Raw genomic sequence first — 25694 nt, 5'->3', positions numbered from 1 at the left:
CACACTTCAGGCTGGGGAGGTACGCTTAGGGTGAATTATTATTTGGAAGGGAGTGTATTAGTGATGTACGACAAAGTTCGAATGAGTAGTGATGCTTTTTTGCGTCTAAGTAATAACCTTGAGGAGAAGAGTTTATTGCAACTGGCCGTCCACCTAAATGTTAACGAGCAATTATTTATATTCCTTACTATATTGTGTTAGAACCAAAAAAACAGGGAGGCACAAGACCATTGGCAGCGCTCGGGGGCCACTATATCGGATTACTTCACAAACGTTCTTTAAGCGGTTTGGCAATTGAAGGAGTTCATTAGACATCTAGATTTCAATACCGTTCACCCTCACATAATTGCTAGTGGAAACAAGTATTCGCTCTGGTTGGATGTAAGTTTGGTTCTCTAATTAAAGTAGCCACAATTATTGATTATTGACAGTTTAAAATGATATGTAAGAATTATTACATAATAAGTTTAACTAACACATAATATAAATACTGATATAATCAACTAAATGTGAAGGATTGTGTTGGAGCACTTAACGGTACGCACGTCCCATGTGTTCCTCCCCGTGAACTGCCGAACTTTACAGAAATAGGAAAGGGTTCTTTTCATTGAATGTGCTTGCAGTGTGCTCATTTGATATGAAATTTACTTACATGTTATCTGATTGGGAGGGTTCGGCACACGATACGAGACTACTTGCATTTGCTAGATCACTTGAGGAAAAAATTTCTGATACTGCCACCAGGTTAGGGAACAATGAGCTGTTTCTATGGAAGACGACATTCCATATAATGCATCGTTATGATTTTTTGTTAAATGTGATATGTATACGTGTAGGAAAATTTTACCTCTTCGACTCAGGTTAACGCTAACAACAGATTCTTCATGGTACCATATCAAGGGACAACGTACCATTTGCAAGAGTATAGGAATCGACGTGGTAGAGGCTTCAACAGTGCACGTGAACTGTTTAACTACACACACTCCTCACTCCGTAATGTGATTGAAAGAACATTTGGTGTGTGGAAGGCCAGGTTTTGTATTTTGAAAACCATTAACTGTTACCTCATGCGCAAACAAGTTAAGATTTCAATTGCATGTGCTATATTACATAATTTTATCCACATGTACCGTAATGGAGACACCCTATTAGACCAATACTCACAAGATGGCGTTCCGGTTTCGGACATCGATAGTGGTTGCACTAACCACATGACGTATGATAAGGAGTTGTTCAAAGAGTTAAGGAGCACTGAAACCAAGAAAGTCAAAATTGGAAATGGTGAATATATTGCCGTTAAAGGCAAGGGGAAGTTTTCGGAAGTATGAGAAAAGATAACTTCTATATTATTTACGATGAAGGGTTACACTTATATATACACGGTATTAGACCTAGAATCCCTACAAATCAGGATCTACAATATCTTCCTTAATAAATACAAATATTCTGGTATATCTTAGAGAATAAAATCAGGAAACTACTTCCCTAGAAGTTAGGGATACGGTTTAGCCTAGATTGATTTTCTACACTCCCCCTCAAGCTAGGCGATAGATGTTCTCTAAACCAAGGACTGAGCTTAGCTCGGTGAGGTTAGGTCGGAATAGAGCCTTGGTTAGGATGTCCGCTGCTTGTTGCCTCGATGGAACGTAGCTGAGAGTGATTAGCTTGTTTTCAATTTTCTCACTGATAAAGTGTATCAATCTCCACATGTTTAGTTCGATCATGATGAACAGGATTTTTGGCAATTGCAATTGCTGATTGGTTGTCACATAGGATTCTGATAGAGTCTGCTGCTTCAATCTTAAGATCGTTTAGCACCCTTTTTAGCCAAATTCCTTCACATATGCCCAAAGCTAGTGCCCGGAACTCAGCTTCTGCACTACTTCGGGCAACCACTGTTTGAAAGATTGTCATCCAGAATATAGAGGCCTGCACGGGAATCAGCACTGTCAATCACCTTCCCCGTGCTCAAGTCTTGAAAAACACAAGAATCAGCAAGAAATTTAGTTTCACAGTTGAGATCACGATTCAATCTGCTAAACGAGATAATATTACAATCAAGATCAGGCACAAATAACACGGATTTGAGGATGAGAGTGTTTGAGAGATGGATGGTTCCTGTTCCTACCACTTTGGTGCGTGTACCATTGGCTATACGCACTGTTTGATGGTTGGTACATAGTGAAAATGTTGAGAAAATTGATCTGTCACCTGTCATGTGCTCAGAAGCACCCGAGTCCACTACCCAAGCGGAATGAGGAGATGTTGAGGCATGCATAGCTGAGATGTTGGTGTTATTCTTGTTCTCAGGTGTGTTGTTGATATTTGCCCTCTGTATTAGTTGTTGGAGCACATCGAGCTGTTCCTTTGAGAAAGGAACGAAATTGCTGAAGACAAAATTGCTGAATGGTGAGGCATCACTAAAGGCTGCATTCCCTTTGTTTCCCATGTATCTGCCATCAGGTGTCCTTGAGATGCCCAGGCTTTCGACAATGATCACACCAAGGGCGGCCTTTCCTGGTTCAATTGTCACCGGCATAGCGTGAGTGGCTGCGGGCAGCAAGAGCACTCGGGTCAGACTGGGTTTCTTTGACTGCTGCGAGACTTGGGGCTTCAGGAGTGGTAAAGTTGGGTTGTCCCATCATGATGCGCTTACGGCTCTCTTCCCTTCATACCTCAGAGAAGGCTTCTCGCAGACTTGGCAGCGGTTTGGTTCCCAGAATTCTACCCCTTACTTCATCAAGAGTTTTGTCGAGTCCCATCAGGAATTTGAACTCTTTTAGTCTCCACTATCTTTTTGAAGTATGCTCAGTCTTCAGAGCACTTCCAGTCGTGAATCTCAAACAAATCTAACTACTGCCAATAGCAAATGAGTGTTGTAAAGTAGGTGGTCACAGAATTTTCACCTTGTCGGAGGTCCTGGAGAGTGCTTTCTACATAGAAGAGCTCGGCCGTGTTCTCACTACTCGAGAATGTTTCACGTACTGCCTCCCAAATTTCTTTGGCAGTGGTGTACAGCAAGAAATTCTCCCCTATCTCGGTTGTCATAGAGCTGATCAACTAGGACATCACTAGGTTATTTTCGGCTATCCAAATCTTGTATTCTGCACTGCTCGGGTCTGGTTCTGGAATAGTACCAGTGAGATATTCGTCCTTGCTTCGCCCACTGATGAACATCATCATCGATTGAGACCACTGAAGATAGTTTTAGCCATTGAGTTTGTGGGTTGTGATAGGAACGAGATTGTTTTCCAAGGCCGGAGTAAGACGAGGAGCAGTTGGAATATTGAGAGAGGAATTGGCTGTTTGAGAGGAAGTATTGAGATCGGATGCAGATGAATCCCGGGATGTCTGCTCGGTTTCTGCCATGATTTGGAGAGAGAAAACCGAGGAGGAGAGGAGAGAAAATAAAGAGGCCGGCGTAGGATTTCAGAGTAGGGTTTCAGAACTTAAGGCTCTGATACCATGAAGTTTTCTGAAGTATTAGAAAAGATAACTTCTATATTATTTACGATGAAGGGTTACACTTATATATACACGGTATTAGACCTAGAATCCCTACAAATCAGGATCTACAATATCTTCCTTAATAAATACAAATATTCTGGTATATCTTAGAGAATAAAATCAGGAAACTACTTCCCTAGAAGTTAGGGATATGGTTTAGCCTAGATTGATTTTCTACAGGCACCATAGCCATTGCAAGCTGTTCCGGAACTAAGTTGATCACAGATGTTCTCTATGTCCCAGATATTGATCAAAATCTGCTCAGTGTTGGTCAATTTATAGAGAAAGGATTCAAAGTGATCTTCAAGAACCAAGCATGCGTGATAGAGGATCCAGCAGGCTAAGAGATGTTCAAGGTCAAAATGGAGGGAAGGTGTTTTTCACTCAATCCATTGGAGGAGCAGCAATCTGCTTTCCCAATCAAAGAAAGTATCACATAAGTTTGGCACAAGAGGCTCGGGCACTATCATCATCAGGGGCTGTTGCAGATGAAATCCAAGATGATGATAAATGATCTTCCAGAACTCGATGATCACATTCCAAACTGCAAAGCATATCAGTTTGGAAAGCAATACATGAAACCATTTCCCAAGTCAACCTGGAGAGCCACTCACAAGTTGCAGCTGATCAACACAGATGTATCCGGTCCTCAAAGAACTCTATCATTAGCAGGTAGTCAGTATTACATTGCTTTCATTGATGATTTTACAAGAATGTGCTCGATTTTTTTCTTGAAATTCAAGTCAGAAGTGGCTGGAGTGTTTTGGAAGTTCAAGAAAATGGTGGAAAACCAAATTGGCTACAAAATTCAAATTCTAAGGTCAAATAATGGAAAAGAATACACCTGAAAAAAATTTAATTTGTTTTGCGAAGAAGCTGGCATTGAACACCAGCTAACTGCTTCCTACACTCCGCAACAAAACAGAGTTAGTGAAAGGAGAAACAAATACATCTTAGAGATGACAAGATGTATGTTACATGAGAAGAATCTACCCAAGCAATTCTGGGCAAAAGCAGCTCACATGGCTGTTTTTTTACAAAACAGGCTTCTCACAAGAGCAGTGAAGACTCAAACACCCTTTGAGGCATGGTATGGTCATAAACCATCTCTGAATTTCCTTAAAATATTTGGATGTTTGTGTTTCACTCATGTTCCACAGATCAAGAGAGATAAACTAGATAAAAGAGCACTTCCTGGCATCTTCATTGGCTACAGCTCGGTTTCAAAAGCTTATAAAGTTTTCCAGCCACAAATTGGAAAAATTGTTATAAGTAGGGATGTGCACTTTGTGGAAGATGAAGAGTGGAACTGGGACGATGCAAAAAAGATGGATCCAACCTCAAAAGAGCCAAAGCTCAAGTTTCCTGTTTCAGACACAACAGAACAAAGGATAGGAGACTGGCAGAGTGACATGGTGGATGACATTCCTGTCAGAGGCACAAGATTACTTTATGATGTTTAACAAAGATGCAGCATTGCTGTGTGTGAACCTGCAGATTTTGAAGAAGCCAAGATGGATCAAAATTGGATTGTTGCAATGAAGGAGCTATTCATGATTGAGAGGAACAAAACATGGGAGTTGGTTGACCGACCCCAAAACCAAAAGGTGATTGGAGTCAAATGGGTGTATAGAACCAAGCTTAATGCTGATGGCTCAATCAATAAGCATAAAGCTAGACTTGTGGTCAAAGGATATGCTCAAATATTCGGCGTGGACTACTCAGATACCTTCGCACCAGTAGTTAGACTTGACACCATCAGGCTCTTACTCGCTGTTGCAGCACAAAAGAATTGGAAGGGATACCAGTTAGATGTCAAGTCAGCGTTCTTGAATGGTTTTCTGCAGGAGGAGATTAATGTAGAACAACCGGAAGGCTATGTGAAGGAAGGAGAAGAAGACAAGTTTATCTCCTCAAAAAGGCACTCTACAGATTGAAGTAAGCTCCAACAGCTTGGTATAGTAGAATCGATGATTATCTACTCTGCTTGGGCTTTAAAAAGAGCTTATCCGAGTCCACTTTGTATGTCAAATATAGTGGAAATGATACTTTAGTTATTTCACTTTATGTTGACGATCTACTGGTTACATGAAGCAATGCATATCAAATTCAAGATTTCAAACAGGAGATGATGAAGGTATTCGAAATGATAGACCTCTAGACCTCTGGCTTATGTCTTACTTCCTTGGCATGGAGATCAAGCAAGATCAAGGTGAAGTTTTCATTTGTCTGAAGAAGTATGCAAAAGAAATACTTAAAGGGGGCATTTGGTACGCAGTAATTAGTAGGAATCATATTCCTGAAAAAGTGATGGAGGGTAATATGATTCTCAAGAATAATACATTATCAAATAATTCATGCCACTGTTTTGGTGCTTGCTTTAAACCATAAAACGACTTGACTAACTTGCAAACCCTCTTTTCATTTCCAAGCAATACGAACCTTTCGGGTTGTTCCATATAGATTTCTTCATCAAGATCACTATTTAGAAAGGCCGTCTTAACATCCATTTGATGCACATACAAATTGTATATTGATGCAATTGCAAATAGCACTCTTATGGATATCAATCTAGCTATCGGAGCATATGTATCAAAATAGTCTATACTACGCTTTTGTTTAAAGCCCTTGGCTACCAATCTAGTCTTGAATATTTGTATAGACCCATCAGTATTGTACTTTCTTCTAAACACCCATTTGTTGCTTATTAGTTTTGATCCTGGAGGGAGATAAACAAAAGATCCAAGTTTGATTCGACATAATTGAATCCATTTCATCATTCACGGCCTTTCTACAAAAGGAGGCATCCCTTGAAGACATAGCTTCACTAAATGTCTTTGGATCTTCTTCTACATTAAACAACAATATTAAGTACACAATTTCTATTTTCTTCAACTAAAAAGGTTAAAGCTTGAGATGAAATAAAATCTGACGTTAAGTTCTTTTCTTTTCTTTTACGTTGACTTTTCATCGGCTCGAAAGTTGTCATAGACTCTTTCATTTTTGTAGAAAATCAGGATATCTCGGATTCTAGGGGATTAGGTCTGTTTAGATTTTATATTATTTGGTTTGACTTCCTATTTTAAATTAGTTGAGATCTCCCACGAGATTCTTCAATAGAATAGCTGATTTGATTTCTTTTCTTTTCCTAGAAGAGTCAGATTTAGTTAGACTAGAAAGCTGTGTATATTGGGTTGTAAATACGTTTTCTAAATAATAAGAAAGAGCAGTGTTTTCCGGTTTCTCTCCTAAATCCTGCGCACATGGTATCAGAGCGGGACTTTAGTTGAGAGGACCGATGGTCAAAACGGCCATGATTGGAGCAAGCAGGGGCGATAGCTCTAAAGTTTCAATCGGAACTTCTCAGCTGACCCCTACAATTGCTCCCACTGCATTTACTGAAAATTAATCCCTCCAAATTACCTCACGAAAACTCAATGGCAAGAACTATTTTCAGTGGTCGCGCTTAGTTAAGTGGGTGATCTGTGGTCGAGGAAAGCTAGGATACATCGACGGCACAACCAAGAGGCCAAGCGAGGATGATTCGGCATATCAAACCTGGAACGCTCATAATTCAATTGTTATGGCGTGGTTAATCAATTCAATGTAGGATGATATCGCCGAGACCTACATGTATTGTTCCATCGCGATTGAACTTTGGGATGCTTTGAATCTCGCCTTCTCTGATCTTGAGAATTCAGCCCAGACGTTCGAATTAAGGAACAAGGCTAGAAATCTTAACAAGGTGATTTGGATGTAAAACAATATTACAACTCATTGACAAAGCTTTGAAAAGAGATGGACATGCTCAATGATTGTAAGTGGCACTGCGTAGAAAATAGTATGACTTACAGGAAGATGACGGACAAGGATCGGGTTTATGATTTTTTGGCTGGAGTAAACAAGGACTTGGACGAGGTTCGTGGACGCCTTCTCGGGATTCGGCCATTACCTGCTATCGGGGAGATTTTCTCTGAAGTTAGGAGAGAGGAAAGTCGAAAAAGAGTGATGCTTGGAGACTCCAAACCGCTGCCCACGACAGAAAATTTCGCATTGGCTGCCCGTGGTTCGGACACTTGGAAAGACACTAGGGTTTCTAGAAAAGGAGGCAATTTGTGGTGTGATCATTGCAAAAAATCACACCACACCCGAGACACCTGCTGGAAATTACATGAAAAACTAGAAAATTGGAAGGAAAATCGTGGAAACAACTGAGACTCAAAGGGGTTTCAAACCACGACTGAAGGTTCAAAGGAGGAAGGCAACCGCATGAATGTGTCGCTCACTAAAGAACAAATGGTACAACTCTACAAGCTCCTCTCTCCTGCACAATCCTTTAACACAAAATCCCTAATAGCCCAGAAAGGTACTTTCTCGATTGCTCTTAGTAGTGTCTCCAGAGATCGAGAACCATGGATCGTTGATTCTGGCGCAACAGATCATATGACAGGTTGTGCAAAACTTTTCTCCTCTTACACTCCTAGTCCAGGAAACCTTAAAGTCAAAATTGCCGATGGAACTCTCGCAACAATTGCAGGAGTCGGCAACATTGAAATAGACTCACACATTTGTCTAAAAGATGTCCGCCATGTCCCAAAATTAACCTGCAATCTCCTTTCTATTAGCAAATTGACAAAGGATATTAATTGTGGTGCGAATTTCTCACAATCTGCATGCATATTTCAGGATCTGACTTCGGGGAGGAAGATTGGCAGTGCTAAGGAACACGGGGGCTTGTACTACTTGGAGAAGGATGTTTCCGTGCATATACCTGCTCAACATGCTAGTTGTAATTCCTCATCTCTGTCTAAAAACCAAAAAATAATGTTGTGGCACCGTAGGCTAGGCCACCCTAGTTTTTCTTATTTAAAACATTTGTTTCCTATGGTTTGCAATAAAGATTCTTTTCAATGTGAGATTTGTCAACTTGTGAAACACCAATGTTCTTCCTATCCTCCACATCCATATCAAGCGTCTAAACCTTTTTCATTAATTTATAGTGACATTTAGGGTGCATCAAGGGTTAAGAGTGTGACAGGAAAAAAATGGTTCATTACATTTATTGATGACTACACATGAGTTTGTTGGGTATATCTCCTGAAAGAAAAATCTGAAGCTGCACAAACCTTCAAAAATTTCCATTCCATGATTCAAAACCAATACAATAGCAAAATCCAAATTTTTCATTCTGATAATGGAAGAGAATATTTTGAGACGATTCTAGGTGATTATTTCTTACAAAATGGGATAATACACCAAAGTTCTTGTATTTCCACACCTCAATAAAATGGGATTGCTGAAAGAAAAAATCGACACTTACTTGAGGTAAGCAAGGTCTCATGTTCACTACAAATGTTCCTAAGTTTTTTTGGGGGGATGCAATTCTCACTGCATGTTATTTGATCAATCGTATGCCTACCGGGGATCTACAATTTCAAACTCCTTTGAATACCTTTCATGAATCCTATCCTCAAATCAGAAAATCCACATCCCTACCTTTTAAAATTTTTGGTTGCACCTCATTCGTCCATATTCATGACCCAACACGTAACAAACTAGATCCCAAAGCACTTAAGTGTATCTTTCTAGGTTACTCAGCAACACACAAATGGTATAAGTGTTATAGTCCAGAAAAGAGGAGATACTTTGTGTCTATAGATGTCACTTTTTTCGAAAATCAGGCTTATTATACTAAAAATTCTCTTCAGGGGGAGCAATCATCACCTCATAGTGAAGATAATTTTTGGAAAATATTAGCACAAGATTATCCAACCAATCCCTCCACAAATCTGCCATTACCCCAGACGTTACCTCAAGAGAGTCCGAACCCAACCTTCACCCAAGACTAAAGTCTTTCCGAGCCCGAGCCAATGGTGCCCTCAAACATTGATACAAACCCAACGACAGGGGGAGAATTACAGGAGCAGGATCAAAAAGAATTATTGTTATATTCACGGAAAAAGAATTCAAAAAGAGTGGAAAATCCCGTGATTCTTTAGCAGGGTCAAGACTCTGACCTGTCTTCAGGTACATAGCCTTTAAATCCTGGCTCAAAAACAAAAGATCTTGATGTGCCCATAGCAATGAGAAAAGGTGTCAGATCATGTACCCAACATCCAATATCTAATTTTATCTCCTATGATCACTTGTCATCAACATTTTGACATTTTGTAGCTAATCTTTCAGCCATGGAGGTTCCAAAAACCGTGCATGAGGCTTTGAAGATTCCAGAATGGAAAAAGGCAGTAATGGAGGAAATGAAGGCCCTAGAAAGAAATGATACATGGGAGGTGATAGAGAGACCCAGAGGAAAGAAATCAGTAGGATGTAAATGGGTGTTCACCATTAAATACAACTCGGATGGATCCATTGAACGCTACAAAGCCATGTTAGTGGCAAAAGGTTTTACTCAAACCTATGGCGTCGATTATCAAGAAACATTTGCTCCCGTTGCCAAATTGAACACAATCCGAGTACTGTTATCCATGGCGGCAAACTTGGATTGGAAACTTCAACAACTTGATGTTAAAAATGCATTCCTTAACGGAGATCTGGAGGAAGAAGTCTATATGGATTTACCACCTGGATTTGATGAAACCAGAGACATAGAGGTTTGCAAGCTCAAAAAATCTCTCTACGGACTCAAGCAGTCTCCGAGGGCGTGGTTCGACAGATTCTCAAATGCAATCAGACAACTGGGATACAAACAGGCTCAGACGGATCACACCTTATTCCACAAACATAAGGATGGTAAGATTACAATCCTTATTGTTTATGTTGATGATATCATATTAACAGGAGATGATGACGTGGAGATGGAAAACTTAAAGAAGAAACTTGCAATTGAATTCGAGATCAAAGACTTAGGAGCTATGCGGTATTTCCTTAGGATGGAAATTGCAAGAAACCGAAGTGGTATTTCTATTTCCCAAAGAAAATACACCTTGGATCTTCTAAAGGAAACGGGAATGTTAGGATGTAAACCGGTTGACACACCAATGGATCCTAACATCAAGCTAGGAGGACAAGTGACCAGCAGCCCAATGGATAAAGGAAGATATCAGCGGTTAGTTGGAAGACTTATCTATCTCTCTCATACGAGGCCAGATATAGCATATGCTGTTAGTGTTGTGAGTCAGTTCATGCAAGCACCATACGAGGAGCATATGGAAGCAGTACATCGGATTCTGAAACATCCCAAAGGGACTCTTGGAAGAGGTTTATTTTTTAAGAAAAATGAAGCAAGAAATATAGAAGCTTTCACAGATGCTGACTGGGCATGTTCTATTAGTGATCGGAGACCAACCTCAGGGTGTTGCACCTTTGTGTGGGGTAACTTAGTAATTTGGAGAAGCAAGAAACAAACTGTGGTGGCTAGAAGTAGTGCAGAAGCAGAGTTTAGAGCGATAGCACATGGAATTTGTGAACTTTTGTGGCTAAAAATGTTACTGGAGAAACTAAAAATTGTGTACAGTAAACCCTTAAAGATTTACTGTGATAACAAAACTGCTATCAACATCTCTCACAATCCAATTCAGCATAACCGGACTAAACATGTCGAAGTTGACCGGCACTTTATTAAAGAGAAGATTGAGGAAGGAATCATTTGCATGACTTATTTTCCCACTGCAGACCAAGTTGCTGATTTGCTGACCAAGGGACTTGGAAGACCCATGTTCGAGAAATTAGTTGACAAGCTGGGAATGTTTAATGTTTTCAGTCTAGCTTGAGGGGGAGTGTAGAAAATCAGGATATCTCGGATTCTAGGGGATTAGGTTTGTTTAGATTTTATATTATTTGGTTTGACTTCCTATTTTAAATTAGTTGAGATCTCCCACGAGATTCTCCAATAGAATAGCTGATTTGATTTCTTTTCTTTTCCTAGAATAGTTAGATTTAGTTAGACTAGAAAGCTGTATATATTGGTCTGTAAATACGTTTTCTGAATAATAAGAAAGAGCAGTGTTTTTCGGTTTCTCTCCTAAACCCTGAGCACACTTTTATTAGTGGAAGTACCGAGAGTATCAACGCATTGTTGACCAACATTAGATTCTAATTCAGTGGAAGAATCAAGGCTAAACTTATTCTCAATAAATTCAACATCTCTTGATTCTACAATCACATTAGAATCTAGGTTCAATAATCTATATGCTTTGAAATTTTTAGCATATCCTACGAAAACACTTTTAATTCCTTTAGCACCTAACTTTGATGATTTAGGGTCAATCACTCTATACAAGGCTAGACAGCCCCACACCCTTAAATACATCAAGGTTTGCTTTTCTTTCTTTCCATACTTCATATGGAGATACATGTGTTTTCATGGATGTAATTCTATTATGAACATGACATGCAGTAAATAAAGCTTTCCCCCACAAATTATTAGGCAATTTAGCATTAAGAAACATATAGTTAATCATATCAGTAAAAATCCTATTCTTTTTTTCAGCCAATCCATTTTGTTGAGGAGTGAAAGGGGTTGACCTTTGGTGAATAATATTATGCTCTTCACAGAAGTCATTAAATTCATTTGAGAAATATTCAACACCTCTATCACTTTGAACCATTTTGATCTTCTTATCTTTTTGGTTCTCAACTTCAGGCTTATAAATTTTAAATTTATCAAAGGTTTCATCTTTTTGTTCTAAGTACACATAAGTGTATCTAGAACAATCATCAATGAAAGTGATAAAGTATCTCTTTCCTCCTGTCAAAATACTATTATACTCACAAATATCGGTATGAATCATCATATCTAATATTTGAGTATTTCGTTCGGCACTAGGAAAGGATTTCTTAGTCATCTTCGCTTGTATGTAAATTTCACACTTATCATTTTTAACATCTTTGCAATTAATCAAACCATGTTTAGGCATATATTTCAAAGATCTAAAATTTAAGTGTGCTAAATATGCATGTCAAACATCAAAAGAGTCAACAATATAAAGAGAATTCGTATCATCTTTATTATTAATGCTAAGTTTGTACATGTCATCACAAGAGTATCCTTTCCCACAAAGATCCCATTCTTAGATGCAATACAATTATTGCCCTCAAGTACAATCTTAAGCCCATTCTTACACATTAGACTAGCGGATATAAGATTTTTCCTAATATCAGAAACATGAAGTACATTGTTCAAAGAAAGCTTCTTTCCAGAAGTAAAGTTGATCTCCACCATACCTCTCCCAACAACCATCGTTGCATCATTGTTCCCCATGAGAACCGTTTGTCCTTCCTTTTCTACTTTGTATGATGAGAATAATTTCTTGTCATTACAAACGTGGATTGTGGCACCGGAATTAAGCCACCATTCGGAGGATTTAGTCGCAACCATGTTGGTTTCGGTAATCATGCCAATTTGCATCTCTGAGACCATAGCGCATGTCTTTGGATTTTTCATCAACAGTATTGGCCTTGTTGGTGTTAACTTATTTTTTTCTTCTTGTATCTGCAGTCATTTTGGCGATGGTCTTTCTTTCCACAAAAGAAACAATTTTCAGAAAATTTCTTTTGGCCATTACTGGCTTTTTGAACTTCTTGTCATTATTGACTTTGAAGTTATTGGAAAACTTACTAGCTTCGGCAACATTAAGCTTAAAGGAATTTATAATCTTGCTCTTGGGATTACGAGACTTAGTCTCTTCTTTGATCCTCAAGTGTTTTTGTAATTCCTTCAAAGTTATGTCATTTCTCCTATGAAGGAGTTTCTTTGTATAACCATTCCAACTTTGAGACAATTTAGCAATAATTGCTGCCACTTGGAATGATTTAGAAATTTTAACTTTCAATTCACAAAGCTTAGTAACAATGACTTGCAATTCATGTATTTGATCTAGGACGGACTTTGTATCAACCATGACAAATTCAAGATATTTTAAGATGAGAAAATGTCTGTACCTTCCTTCTCAGGTTTATATTTGTATTCAAGAGCGTTCCAAATCTCCACCGGAGACTCCATTGAGTTGTAGAGATCGTAGAGCCTATTGGAGAGTGTGTTGAGAATATGACCCTGGCACATAACCTCATCATCTTCGCGCCTCTTCCTTGCAGCCTTAAATTCATCGGAATCATCCTCCTTTGGTTCCGGAAGTGGCTCTAATTTCGGATCAAGCACGTAGGTGATCTTGAGCACGGTGAGAAGGAAGAACAACTTTCCCTTCCAGCGGGTGAAATTGGTAATATATCACCAATGGATGTAATGATTCAAGACGTTTCAGATCACATAACCTCATGAAAACACTATTTTTCTGTAGAATTTCCGCTGCAGCGTGCAAATGGACCTGAGAGGCCTGAAAGGGGCACTGCAGTGCGAAGTTTTCCGCTGCAGCGCAAACATTTCGGCTGCAGCGGAAATATTTTGGTTGCAGCCGAAATATTGGCCAAACCAAACTGCACAATTTTGTGCAGTTTGTCCGCTGCAGCGTTTATAAACCCGCTGCAACGCATTTAAGTTCAAATGTAAACTAGTGTACTTCTTTGCAGAAAAGGGATCCGAAAGGGAAAGACTGTTTGAAGGTGGTACAGATGATGTGAAGCCCAGATTGAGAACTCCTCAAGAAATTAGGGCTGCCTATGGCAAAGCTAGGGTAATGTAGATGATGTTTTTAGTAGTAATGAAAGAAGTTATAGCTCTTTAGCTTAATGCAATGTGGTAAAAAACTATTTCAGGATGCTTCTTCAGTGGCTGCAAATGCAAGAAATAAGCTTGTAGAGAGGCAGGAAAAACTTGAGGTAAGATATTGATGTTATTGGCGAAAATGGTTCCACATTTAAACTTGGTTTGGTTCCCAAAAGGTTAGAAAATCAGGACAAATAGGTCCAACTGATAGTCATGTAGGGGTGTAATTTGCAAGTCTACGTGACGCCAGTGTGCTTTAAATCTGACTATTTACAGCTCAATAATCAAATAATGTGTCCGATTGCAAATTGTGACAAGAGATTATAACGAACAAAAGGACCACTATGAGTTGAACTTGTAAAGGAACAGAGGAGCTTGAAAGAACCCGAATTAGGAAGTTAATGAACTATAGAATTCCAAGTGTCTGATTTAGCCTATTTGTTGATAAGAGTGATAAGCCGAGACAGGTGTATGTGAGGAGGGGTAATAAAGGGTGACGTGGAGTTATTAGTATTGTTAGTGTTAGTTAGTGGGGTTTCTGTACAGTGCGGAGGTGTACTGGGGTCTATCGTGTGTAATGTAGAGAGGTATTAATAGGCCAGAGTTGGATCAGAGTGGTAGGAAATGACTGGAGTTGAAAAGAAAGACTTGGCTGAGGCTGAGCACAGGAGAGAGAGTCCTTCGTTGAGTCTGTAGTTCAATTTGTTAATCAATAAAGATTCCATCTTTCATTCTTCTTGATTCATTTTCAGTGGAAGAACTACTCTGTACTTATCAATTTGGTATCAGAGCGTAGATTCTGGCAGATATGGCGGCTAGGAAAACAGATGAGAGGTTCGAGTTGGTGGAGAAAGAGATCAAGGAAGTTAGGGTTTCCATGGAGAAGGGAATGGGCGACATGGAGAAAGGTCTCGGAGAAGTTAGGGTGGAATTGTCTTAGAATAGGACAGATATGTCCGAGATTCGCCGGTTAATGGAGGAACAGATGAAACTCCTTTCATCGGCCACGTCGGCGCCGGAGAAGACGGTTGCGACTACCGCCGCGATGGATCACGGACTAAATCGTGCCGGAGAAGGTCGCGAGTTGAATCGCGTAGGCGATCGCGGACCCGATCGCGCCGCCGATGATCGTGATGCGAATCGCGACGGAGATCGCGTAGGTATTCGTGCCGGAGAGGCTCGCGAGGCAAATCGTGCTGGCGAGCGAGTGGAAATGCGCTTGGGTGAGGAAAGATCGATTAACCCTAGGGTGACGCAATAGGTGATGTGTCCGGCGGGGGATTTTGGTTGGCGAGAACAGGGCGTCGATCGCGCGATGGAGGGGAGGAATCTTCGAAATCTAGGTCGCGAGGGAAGAGAGGATGGGCGAGGGTTTGCGAGGGGAGCTCCCTTGGGCACTCAAGGGAAAAATTGGAACGGGCATCGGGGTGAGGGGCGAGGTTTGTTCGTGGAAGGTGAGTCTGGAATTTGATGACCGGCGGATTGGGACCGGGTTGCTTGTTCATTGAGGGGGAGAAAGGGGACGGAACAGTAACGTGGTAGATAGAGGTAGAGAAAACTGGGAGGGTAGAGGGGTGTTAGAAGAGTTGCCGATTAATGAAGACTGGGCAGGTCTTTGTAGGAGACAGGTAGAGTGTCCTATATTTGGGGGAGAGGATCCAGATGGTTGGTTGTTCCGTATGGAACAGTTTTTTTTTCCATAAATCGGTGTTCGGACAGGGAAAAGCTAATCACAGCGGGAATTTCATTGGAGGGGGATGCCCTGTCGTGGTTCCAATGGCAGAATGGCCGTAGGCCTTTCCATAATTGGTCGGAGTTTAGGGTCGCTTTGTTGCAAAGATTCCGCTCCTCGCAAGAGGGCAATCTCTGCGAGAGGTTTTTGGCAAGAAGGCAGGGGGGAACGTTAGCCGAATACCGTAGGCAATTTGAGGTGTCCGCGGCCCCATTAAGGGATGTGCCGGAGGAGGAATTGGAGGGAATTTTTGTTAATGGACTCAAGGCACCGATTCGGGCTGAGGTGAGACTCCTGAAACCGGTGGGGCTGGGGGAAATCATGGAGATTGCCCAGAGAATTGAGGAAAGGAATGATTTGCTGCGGAGGGAAAGGGTTGAAGCCAGTTTTTCCCGACCACAATTTCATAGTACTCCGAGGGCTGAGTCTTCTCCAACTTTGGTTAGGACGGTGCCGGTAGTGGACCGACCACAGCGGAACCCTGCATTGCTAGAGAAAACGGCAACACAAAGAAGGGATTTTCCATTCCGTAAGCTTTCCGATTCTGAGTTGCAGGAAAAGAGGGATAAAGGACTTTGCTTTAGGTGCGATGAGAAGTTCACCTTTGGCCATCGTTGTAAGGAGCTGCGGATAATGTTGGTTAGCGATGAGGATGCAACTGACTATGAAGAGGATGATCCAAATTTGCCATGCTCAGATTGGGAGGAGGGGCAGCCGGAACTTATTTAGTTGTCTTTGAACTCCGTGGTAGGACTTTCGACGCCAAAGACAATGAAGCTCCGGGGCACAATTGCTAAACAAGAGGTAATAGTATTAATTGATTCCGGCGCAACTCATAATTTCATTTCATTAAGTTTTGTGGAGAGAGTTATGATTCCTATTGCACCTACTGCTGGGTTTGGGGTACAATTGGGGACGGGAGAGTCAGTAAAAGGGAAAGGAATATGCAAGGAGGTAGCATTGACATTAGCACACTTGACCGTAGTGGAAAATTTCTTACCGCTTGAATTGGGGGGTGTGGATGTTATATTGGGTATGCAATGGCTGGAAACAGTAGGTGGTGTGCATGTCAATTGGAAATCGCAGATTATGAAAGTCAGGGTAAAGAGGAGAGACGGTTACATTGAGGGGTGATTTGAGTCTCTCCACCGCAATTATCTCTCTTAAGGCCATGTATAGGACCATCAAGCTTGAGGGCCATGGCATCTACTTAGAACTAAGTGCCTTGGATGCCAACAATGGACCGGATTTGGGGGTATTGGGAGAATTGGATCAGCAAGTCCAGGGGGCTGTGAGTGCGGTCTTGCAGCGACATTCGAAGGTTTTACACATGCCAGAGGGGCTTCCTCCCCAACGAATGCGGGATCATCGCATTATTCTTCAGGAGGGTACCGCCCCTATTAGTGTTCGGCCTTATAAGTACCCTCATTTTCAGAAGAACGAGATTGAGAAATTGGCGAGGGAGATGCTTTCAGCGGGTATTATACAGCCAAGTAGCAGCCCATTTTCCAGCCCAGTTCTTTTAGTAAAGAAAAAAGATGGGAGTTGGAGATTTTGTGTGGATTATCGGGCACTTAACAAGGCTACGGTTCCCGATAAGTTTCCCATTCCGGTTATTGAAGAGTTATTGGATGAATTGAGTGGGGCCACCATCTTTACCAAATTGGATTTAAAATCCGGTTATCACCAAATTCGGATGTGCAAAGAAGATATCCCGAAAACAGCCTTTCGGACGCATGAGGGACATTACGAGTTTTTGGTTATGCCCTTTGGGTTAACCAACGCTCCAGCCACTTTCCAATCCCTTATGAATGAGGTATTGAAACCTTTTTTTGCGGAAATTCGTTTTGGTATTCTTTGATGACATTTTGGTTTATAGTCGAACTCTTGAAGACCACATCAACCATTTGGATGTCGTTTTGTCTGCCTTGGAGGACAATCACTTATATGTGAACCAAAAAAAATGTATTTTTGCTAGTGGCAAGTTGGAGTATTTGGGCCACATTGTCTCGGGAAATGGGGTGGCAGCAGATATGAGCAAGATTCAAGCAATGGTAGATTGGCCTACACCTCGTTCTATCAAGGAGTTGCGGGGGTTTTTGGGGTTAACGGGCTATTATCGGCGGTTTGTGTCGGGATATGGGCACCTTGCTTGGCCACTTACGCAACAACTAAAGAAAGACAACTTTCATTGGACTAGCGAGGCGGAGGACGCTTTTCAGAAATTGAAGCGGGCCATGACCACAGTTCCGGTTTTGGCACTGCTTGATTTTGGCCAGCCATTTGTAGTAGAATCGGATGCGTCCGGATTTGGGATTGGCGCAGTCCTTATGCAACATCAGTGGCCCATTGCTTACTTCAGTCAAGTTTTGTCATCACGTGCTCGAACGAAATCAGTTTATGAGCGTGAGCTCATGGCTGTGGTCCTCGCCATTCAGAAATGGCGTCATTACTTATTGGTACGTCATTTCATTGTTCGAACGGATCAAAGGACTCTAAAGTTTTTGTTAGAGCAGAGATTAATCAGTGAGGACCACCAAAAGTGGTTGTGTAAGTTGTTGGGGTACGATTTTGAGATCCAATACAAGCCGGGATCTGAAAATCGGGTGGCTGATGCGCTATCTAGGCCGCCGTCGGGGTTGGAACTGGCCCATATGAGCACTTCGGCTGTATATGACGGGGCTTAAATTTGTCACCAAATCCAGGACCCTCAGCTGGCCGCTATTCGAGCTGCTCTTGTGGCTAATTCCGCAACGGTGAAAGGCTTTTCATTGTGTAACGGCATGTTGTTGTATAAGGGGCGGGTGGTCCTACCCAGGCATTCTTCTCTCATACCGGTCCTATTGGCTGAGTTTCATGGTAGTAAGATTGGGGGCCACTCGGGGGTATTGAAGACCTTTAAAAGGTTGTCTTCTGAATTTTTCTGGTATGGCATGAAGCGGGATGTGTTATCCTTGGTGGCAGCTTGTCTGGTGTGCCAGCAGAATAAGACCTCTACTTTATCTCCCGGAGGGTTGCTGCAGCCGTTACCTCTTCCAAGCCTAGTATGGGATGATATCTCCATGGATTTTGTGGAGGGTCTTCCAAAGTCAGTTGGTCATGATTCCATTTTGGTGGTGGTGGACCGGCTTAGTAAGTATGCCCATTTTTTGGCCCTATGTCATCCGTTTTCGGCAAAATCGGTGGCTGCACTGTTTGTTAAAGAGGTGGTCAGGCTCCATGGGTTCCCTCAAACCATTGTGTCCGATCGCGACAAGGTTTTTCTCAGTCATTTTTGGAAGGAGCTTTTTCGTTTGCAGGGGACCTCGTTGCATCACAGTACGGCTTACCATCCTCAATCGGATGGTCAAACGGAGGTAGTTAATAGGTGTTTGGAAGCTTATTTACGTTGCTTTGTTTCCGGAAAACCGACTCACTGGTTTTCGCACCTTGCTTGGGCTGAATATTGGTATAATACGAGCTTTCACGTCTCCGCGGGAATGACTCCTTTCCGTGCGTTGTATGGTCGTGATCCGCCCAAGTTAGTTCGTTTTGAGTTAGGCTCTACAGCTAACTCCTTATTGGAACAGCAAATGCAGTCCCGGGATGACATTTTGGACGAGCTTCACACGCATTTGCTGCAAGCCCAGCAGGCAATGAAAGCACAGGCGGATCTTAAAAGAAGGGACGTGTCTTTTGAGGTAGGGGATTTGGTATTTTTGAAACTTAGGCCATATCGCCATCGTTCCCTAGCCAAGTTGTCCAATGAGAAACTCTCTCCTAGGTTTTATGGTCCCTACAAGGTTCTCATGCGTGTCGGATCCGTGGCGTATCGGTTGCAACTACCCGCGGCTGCGAAAATCCACCCGGTTTTCCATGTGTCACAACTTAAGAAGGCCATCGGCCTGGCCTGTCTTTACCGGCTCAGGAGGTTCCGCGGAGCTTAACAGCTGACATGGAGTTGCGCGTCGAGCCGGAGAAGCTGTTGGCCACTCGATTTTCACCGGTATCGGGGCAGTTGGAAGTTTTGCTGCAGTGGCGTCATTTGCCTAACTTCGAGGCTTCGTGGGAACTTTTTGATGTTATTCAACAACAGTTTCCTGAATTTCACCTTGAGGACAAGGTGACTTTTTTGGGGGGCGGAGTAGTTGATAAGGGCGATAAGTCGTTATTAAGGCAGGTGTATGTGAGGAGAGGTAATAAAGTGTGATGTGGACTTATTAGTATTGTTAGTGTTAGTAGTGTGGTTTATGTACAGTGCGGGGGGGTGGTCTGGGCTTATCGTGTGTAATGTAGAGAGGTATAAATAGGCCATAGTTGGATTAGTGAGGCAGGAAATAACTGGAGTGGTAAAAGGAAGACTTGGCTAAGGCTGAGCAGGGGAAGGAGAGTCCTTCGATAATCTGTAATTCTCTTTGTTGATCAATAAAGATTTCTTCTTTCACTCTTTTGATCATTTTGAGCGTAAGAATTGCATTGTTCTTATCACACTTCAACATCAAGCTGTTTTTCTTGAGGGAAGTGCAAAAAAATGGGGATGTAATCCTCGTTTATTGCAAAACAGACGATCAATTGGCTGGTGTTTTTACCAAACCGTTATCAGTCAGCAGGTTTGAGTCCTTGAGGTCGAAGCTCGGTGTTTGTAGATCCTAAAGCAAGGAGGAGTGTTAGTTGTTATGTTTTAGGACTGCAGCGTAGTTGTCAAGAACGTTTTCATTTGGTTTGAATTGTTCAATGTTTTATTTCCTAGTTTCTAGGAGGTTGTTATTTTTCAGCAGATCATGTGTAGAATCGTGGCTATATTTCTGGACCATGATGTTAGTGGTTAGTTATGTTTTATCTATAAATTGTAATTCAGATTGCATAAAAAAATCACTCACGCTTGCATTAGTTCTTTTTCTCTCTCTGTTTTTCACTGTTCTTTATTTTACCGTTGCTGTTCCTTCATAACAAGCAAACATTGTTTTCTGGTTTTTTTTTTATTCAAATTAACAACAATATTCATAAAAACAGGCAATGGTTGATGTTGCAAGTGAAGTCGGAGCTGATGCTGTTGCTCATGGATGCACAGGGAATGGAAATGATCAGGTAGGTTTTGCAATTCACTACTTGATATTTCAACAGCGCAGTGCTTGTGTTTCTTCTTACACACGTTATCTTGTGTTGCACGTTCAGGTTCGCTTTGAGCTTACATTCTTTGCTTTAAATCCCAAACTAAATGTTGTGGCTCCTTGGAGGGAGTTGGATATTACAGGCAGAGAAGATGCCATTGAATACGCTAAGCTGTGACAAAGAAATCCATATACAGCAGAGTCGAGAACTTATGGCATCTTAGCCATGAGGTAATAATCTACTACCCCATGAACTTTTAATTGAAAAATACATAAAGGCTACATATTTTTATTGCTTACTAATTCCACATTTCTACCTATAAATCCTTTTCTCTAATACATGTGAACGAAATTTGAAGGGTGACATTTTGGAAGACCCGGCAAATGAACCTAAGAAGGATTACGTGTTGACAGTGGACCCAGAAGATGCGCCTAATCAACCCGAGTGAGTTGCTCCGAGAGTTTCAATTTCATTTTCGATTTACCATCTCTTAATTTTTTTGCTGATCCAGATTTTCTTTCCCCGGCATCTCTTTTTTGTGAAGATATGTCGAAATTGGGATTGTCTCAGGGCTGCCTGTTTCAGTCAACGGAAAGGAGCTTTTCCCCGCGAGCTCAAATCCTTGACGTTGGATCGAGAAACAATGCAAGTTAAAGACTCCCTCGCCCTCAAATACGCAGAGTTGGTGTATGCAGGATCTTCGCGAGTCTTTGGATACATTCATGGAGAAGATCACAGAGACTACGACAGGCTCTGTGACTCAAACTTTACAAAGGTTCTATTACTGTGACTAGCCGGAAAAGTCCTTATAGTCTGTATAGGCAGGATATTTCATCATTCGAGAGTGGAGACATATATGGTCAAGCTGATGCTGCCGGATTCATTCGTCGGCTTTATGGGCTTCCAATGATGGTTCGAGCAATGCTCGAGAAGGGTCTCTAATAAATTTTAGTTTCTAAACCATTGCATACCGTTAAAACTAGTGAGGCATTAGGATTAAGTTTTATGTAATTTTAATCCGGTGGTTTAGTTTTGTTTTCTTAATAATATGTTTTAATATGCACTTTATGGTCTATTTTTCTATAGGTTTATCGTTGACCTCAGGTTTTTTTTTTTTTTTTTTTTTTTTTTTTTTGGCATGCCAAGTTAATTTATAGGAGTATTCTTTGGTATGATAAGGTAAACAATACCCAAAAGAAAAGACCTTAAAGGTAGGCACAATTTTGAACGTTATATTTTTGTCAAGTTTCGTTTGAGTAATATACTTGTATTCATATAACTGTCTTACGGATAGTTTTTTTTTTTTTTTTTTTTCTTTCTTTTTTTTTTTTCCCCCACATAATCGAGCCTTTTGTTAAAAAAAAAAAAAAAAGATCTTTGAATTCCCCCAATTAATCTAGCCTTTAAGAAAACGTTTAATGCTGAAAAAATCTTTGTGGTTCATTCTTACAATGGTGCAATAACTGTACGAAGAATATAAGAAGAGGCAAGCAATAAAATAATGCAGGTAAAAACATTTATATTACAATTAGATTAAATATTAGATAAAAACGGGATATTTACCTTTTTTATATATTGTGTTTTGAGTTGATCTTATTAAATATATATTTTTAAATTAGATTTGATAGCTAAATTTATATATTTTCAGTCAACATTTGATTTTAACTTTTGAAATACTTAAAATATCCTTAATAAAAAAATAGAAAAAGAAAAACTAAAAGAACCTTAAACTTAGAGTTTTGACCTAAAAAATATACAAAATACCATTAAAATGGACTTTTTTGTGTTTAAAATTTTTATTGTTTGTAATATTGGAAAGTTTTTTTTCTTTTCTCTTTTTTTTTTTTGGGATAGTTTGGTCAATTTAATGGTTAAAATCAATTATTGACCGAAATAAAGTATAAATTTTATATTAAATCTAATTTGAAAGTGTACATTTGATGAGATTAAAAATTGAAGGTGTACATTTTGAATAAACTTAAAACACAAGGTATAAAATATAAATATCCGAAAAAAACTCGTAAATGATAGAACTGCCAAGACTGTGAGCCCGTTTAGATTGACTTAAAAAAAGTTATTTTTGACTTATTTAGTCCAAAAGCCGTATTTAAATCTATTTAGATGGACAACCTTAAAGTGCTTTTAGCTTTTTTAAGTATTTTTAGAACAAGACATCTTCTTGTTGCTTATGGAAGTGTGCTTATGAAAAGTTTTTTTTTATTTACATTTTTCACTTTTTATTTGTGCATAACAAATTAAATATATCATCTATATCTTTTTATTACTTTACTTTTTGTAACAAGATGTGTTTTTGATTTTTTTACCTAAATAAATTTAAAAATTCTTCTTAAATACAAAATTATTTTTTCAGACACTATCTAAACACTAATTAAAAAGCCAAACTTATACTAATCTTATTTAACTTCTTAAAGCACAAGAACAAGGTATTCTAAACCGGCCTGAGGCTCATTTCTTATTTCTCACATACCCTTTCATGTATGTTAAATTTTGTGATTCACCAACAAATATCTCCTATAACTGCCGCAATCAAATTCCTATGCTATGGAGTAAATACTATGTTTATTTCATTGATTTGAATTTAAAATTCGAATTTTGTTACAGTAAAAAGTTCTTAAAAATAATCATATTTAACTTTTTTATTATAGTAAAAAATTATCGCATAAAATCATATCTTAACTCGAATTAAAAACTCGAATCAACGAACTAAACTGGCCTCAAGTCATTGATATGAGGCGGATTAAGATCTTTGATCATGTTGCTTGTACTTGAGCTGCATACTGCAAATTCCGAAGTATATCCTCATAAGATGGACGGCCAATATCAGGAGAGATGCATTTCTGCATTAGGGACACCACAATGGATAGTGACTTGTGAGAGCTCGATCGTGGCTAGCACCGCAGGCTCGATTGTTCGTTTCCGTCCATCTTGGCTTTGCAGAGAAGCCTGAAAATTGCAGGATCATGTTCAGTTAACAAGCTCAGAAAATCAAACAAATTCTTGAAGATGAGGAAGCTAGACCAGAAATAATACAAGTTCCGAATTGAAAAATCTAGAGAAATGCCCCCCTCAACATGCCCTTTTCCAAACACTAAAGCTTGATTTCTGTCCCCATTTTATCTCATTACATATCAACTTAAGAAGGGCAAAAAATAAAGACGTGAGTTAGGGGAGACAGATATTTCATAGTATTCTCCTCCTTTACATATCAACTTAAGAAGGGCAAAAAATATCGACTTTGCTGACACACGCAGAAGGACAGCTAATTCCCAACTGTCAAATACCGACTAGAACCGATAGATTTGAAATTGTTCAAGTGGCATTGCTGTAATTTAATAGGTTTAGGAATTTTTAAATCGAAAAAAATAACTGGGTACTTGTAGTTGAACAACAAGATAACACCATTGCTTTGTAGGAAAACATTCTGTCAATGACGAGATGAAATGTGGGAAGTGTCCTACGACCAAAATTTTTTTTTTTTTTTTTTTTTTTTTTTTTTTTTTTTTGTGACTAACCTTATTCGTCTAGATGGGGGTTAAATCCCATTGCGTAACAAAAAGTGAGCTCTATCAGTGGTCCCACAAGTAAGGTCGAGTAGTGAGGAATTGGGGGTATATCCTAATGGGATTATACAACATCTTTTTATTTTTATTTTGGTATTAAGTGCGCAATGAGTAAAAATTATAATAGTTGATAAATAATTTCTGATAAATTAAGGTATTATGATAACAAGTCGATGGTTTTTTTTATTATTATTATTTGTAGGTTAACTAGTTATAGATGTTGAATAGATTATTAAAAAAAAAAAAGATGTAATAAATTGGCAATATATTTATGAAAGGATGATATTATATGCGAAGGTGGGTTTCCACGTGATTATTATTAATTTTTTTTAGAAAAATACCTAGTTTGTCATAGATTTTTAGAAATCTATAATTTATGTCATTTTAAATAATTAGGTGCCATTATTGCATTTATTATTATTATTTTTTTGTTATTAGTTGAGTAAGAGTTATTTATTTTTAATAGAATGTCATAAATAATATTTTTTTACCCTCTTGAATGGCATTTTTTATCTTTTCCCATATTTTTTCTTAAAAACAATCACTTCTTAAAGGGAATGACTATGTTACTGCTCGTTTCTTTTCCAAATAGGTACATATGAAACAGCAGTCGTTAACTTAGGTCCCGTTCTTTTCGCTGATTTGAGTTTAGAATTCGAGTTTTGTTACAGTAAAAAATTCTCAGAAACAGTCACATCTAACTTTTTTACTACAGTAAAAAGCTCTCACACAACATCACATTTGAACTCGAATTAAAAACTCAAATTAACGAACCGAACGGACTCTTAGATCTAAAGGCGTAAAATGAAGAGTCCTATGAAATTTAAAATAGAAGTTTCGTCAAAAAAATTTTCTCCTCTCTATTTGGCCTCAACGAAAATGTTTCTTCCCCTAAAAGTTCTCTCCTTCTATTTCCCAAATTCTATGGTTATTTTTCCTAGTTCTCCGTGAGTTGTACTTAAATCAAAACACAAAAACTAAAAAAAGGTTGTAATTAGTGCACAAGAACTCTAGTATTCTATTATCTCTTTTATTTTTTTCCCTTTTAGAAATATATAAAAAAAAATATGACAAAATGGTCGGATTCTACTGTCGCAAGTCGTGTGGGTCTCGCTGCTGCAAACTTCAATGGTCGTGACCCACGGTGTGTCGCGACGAACCC

At 39.7% G+C, this 25694-nt stretch overlaps 1 long non-coding RNA gene and 1 pseudogene across 1 annotated transcript; both read left to right on the top strand.

Moving 5' to 3' along the window:
- The first annotated feature begins 365 nt into the window (after nt 1–365).
- Nucleotides 366–21934, top strand: LOC21394969 (annotated as a pseudogene).
- On the top strand, nt 13997–14230 carry LOC112092729. Its single transcript, XR_002902724.1, has 2 exons — nt 13997–14096; nt 14179–14230. It is a non-coding gene; the product is annotated as an uncharacterized LOC112092729 (long non-coding RNA).
- Nucleotides 21935–25694: the final 3760 nt, after the last annotated feature.

This window comes from Morus notabilis, unplaced genomic scaffold (genome assembly GCF_000414095.1).
Source record: "Morus notabilis unplaced genomic scaffold, ASM41409v2 Scaffold21, whole genome shotgun sequence".
Classification (NCBI taxonomy): Eukaryota; Viridiplantae; Streptophyta; class Magnoliopsida; order Rosales; family Moraceae; genus Morus; species Morus notabilis.
Note: the sequence above shows the minus strand (reverse complement) of the source record. Positions and strands in the feature narration are given on the sequence as shown.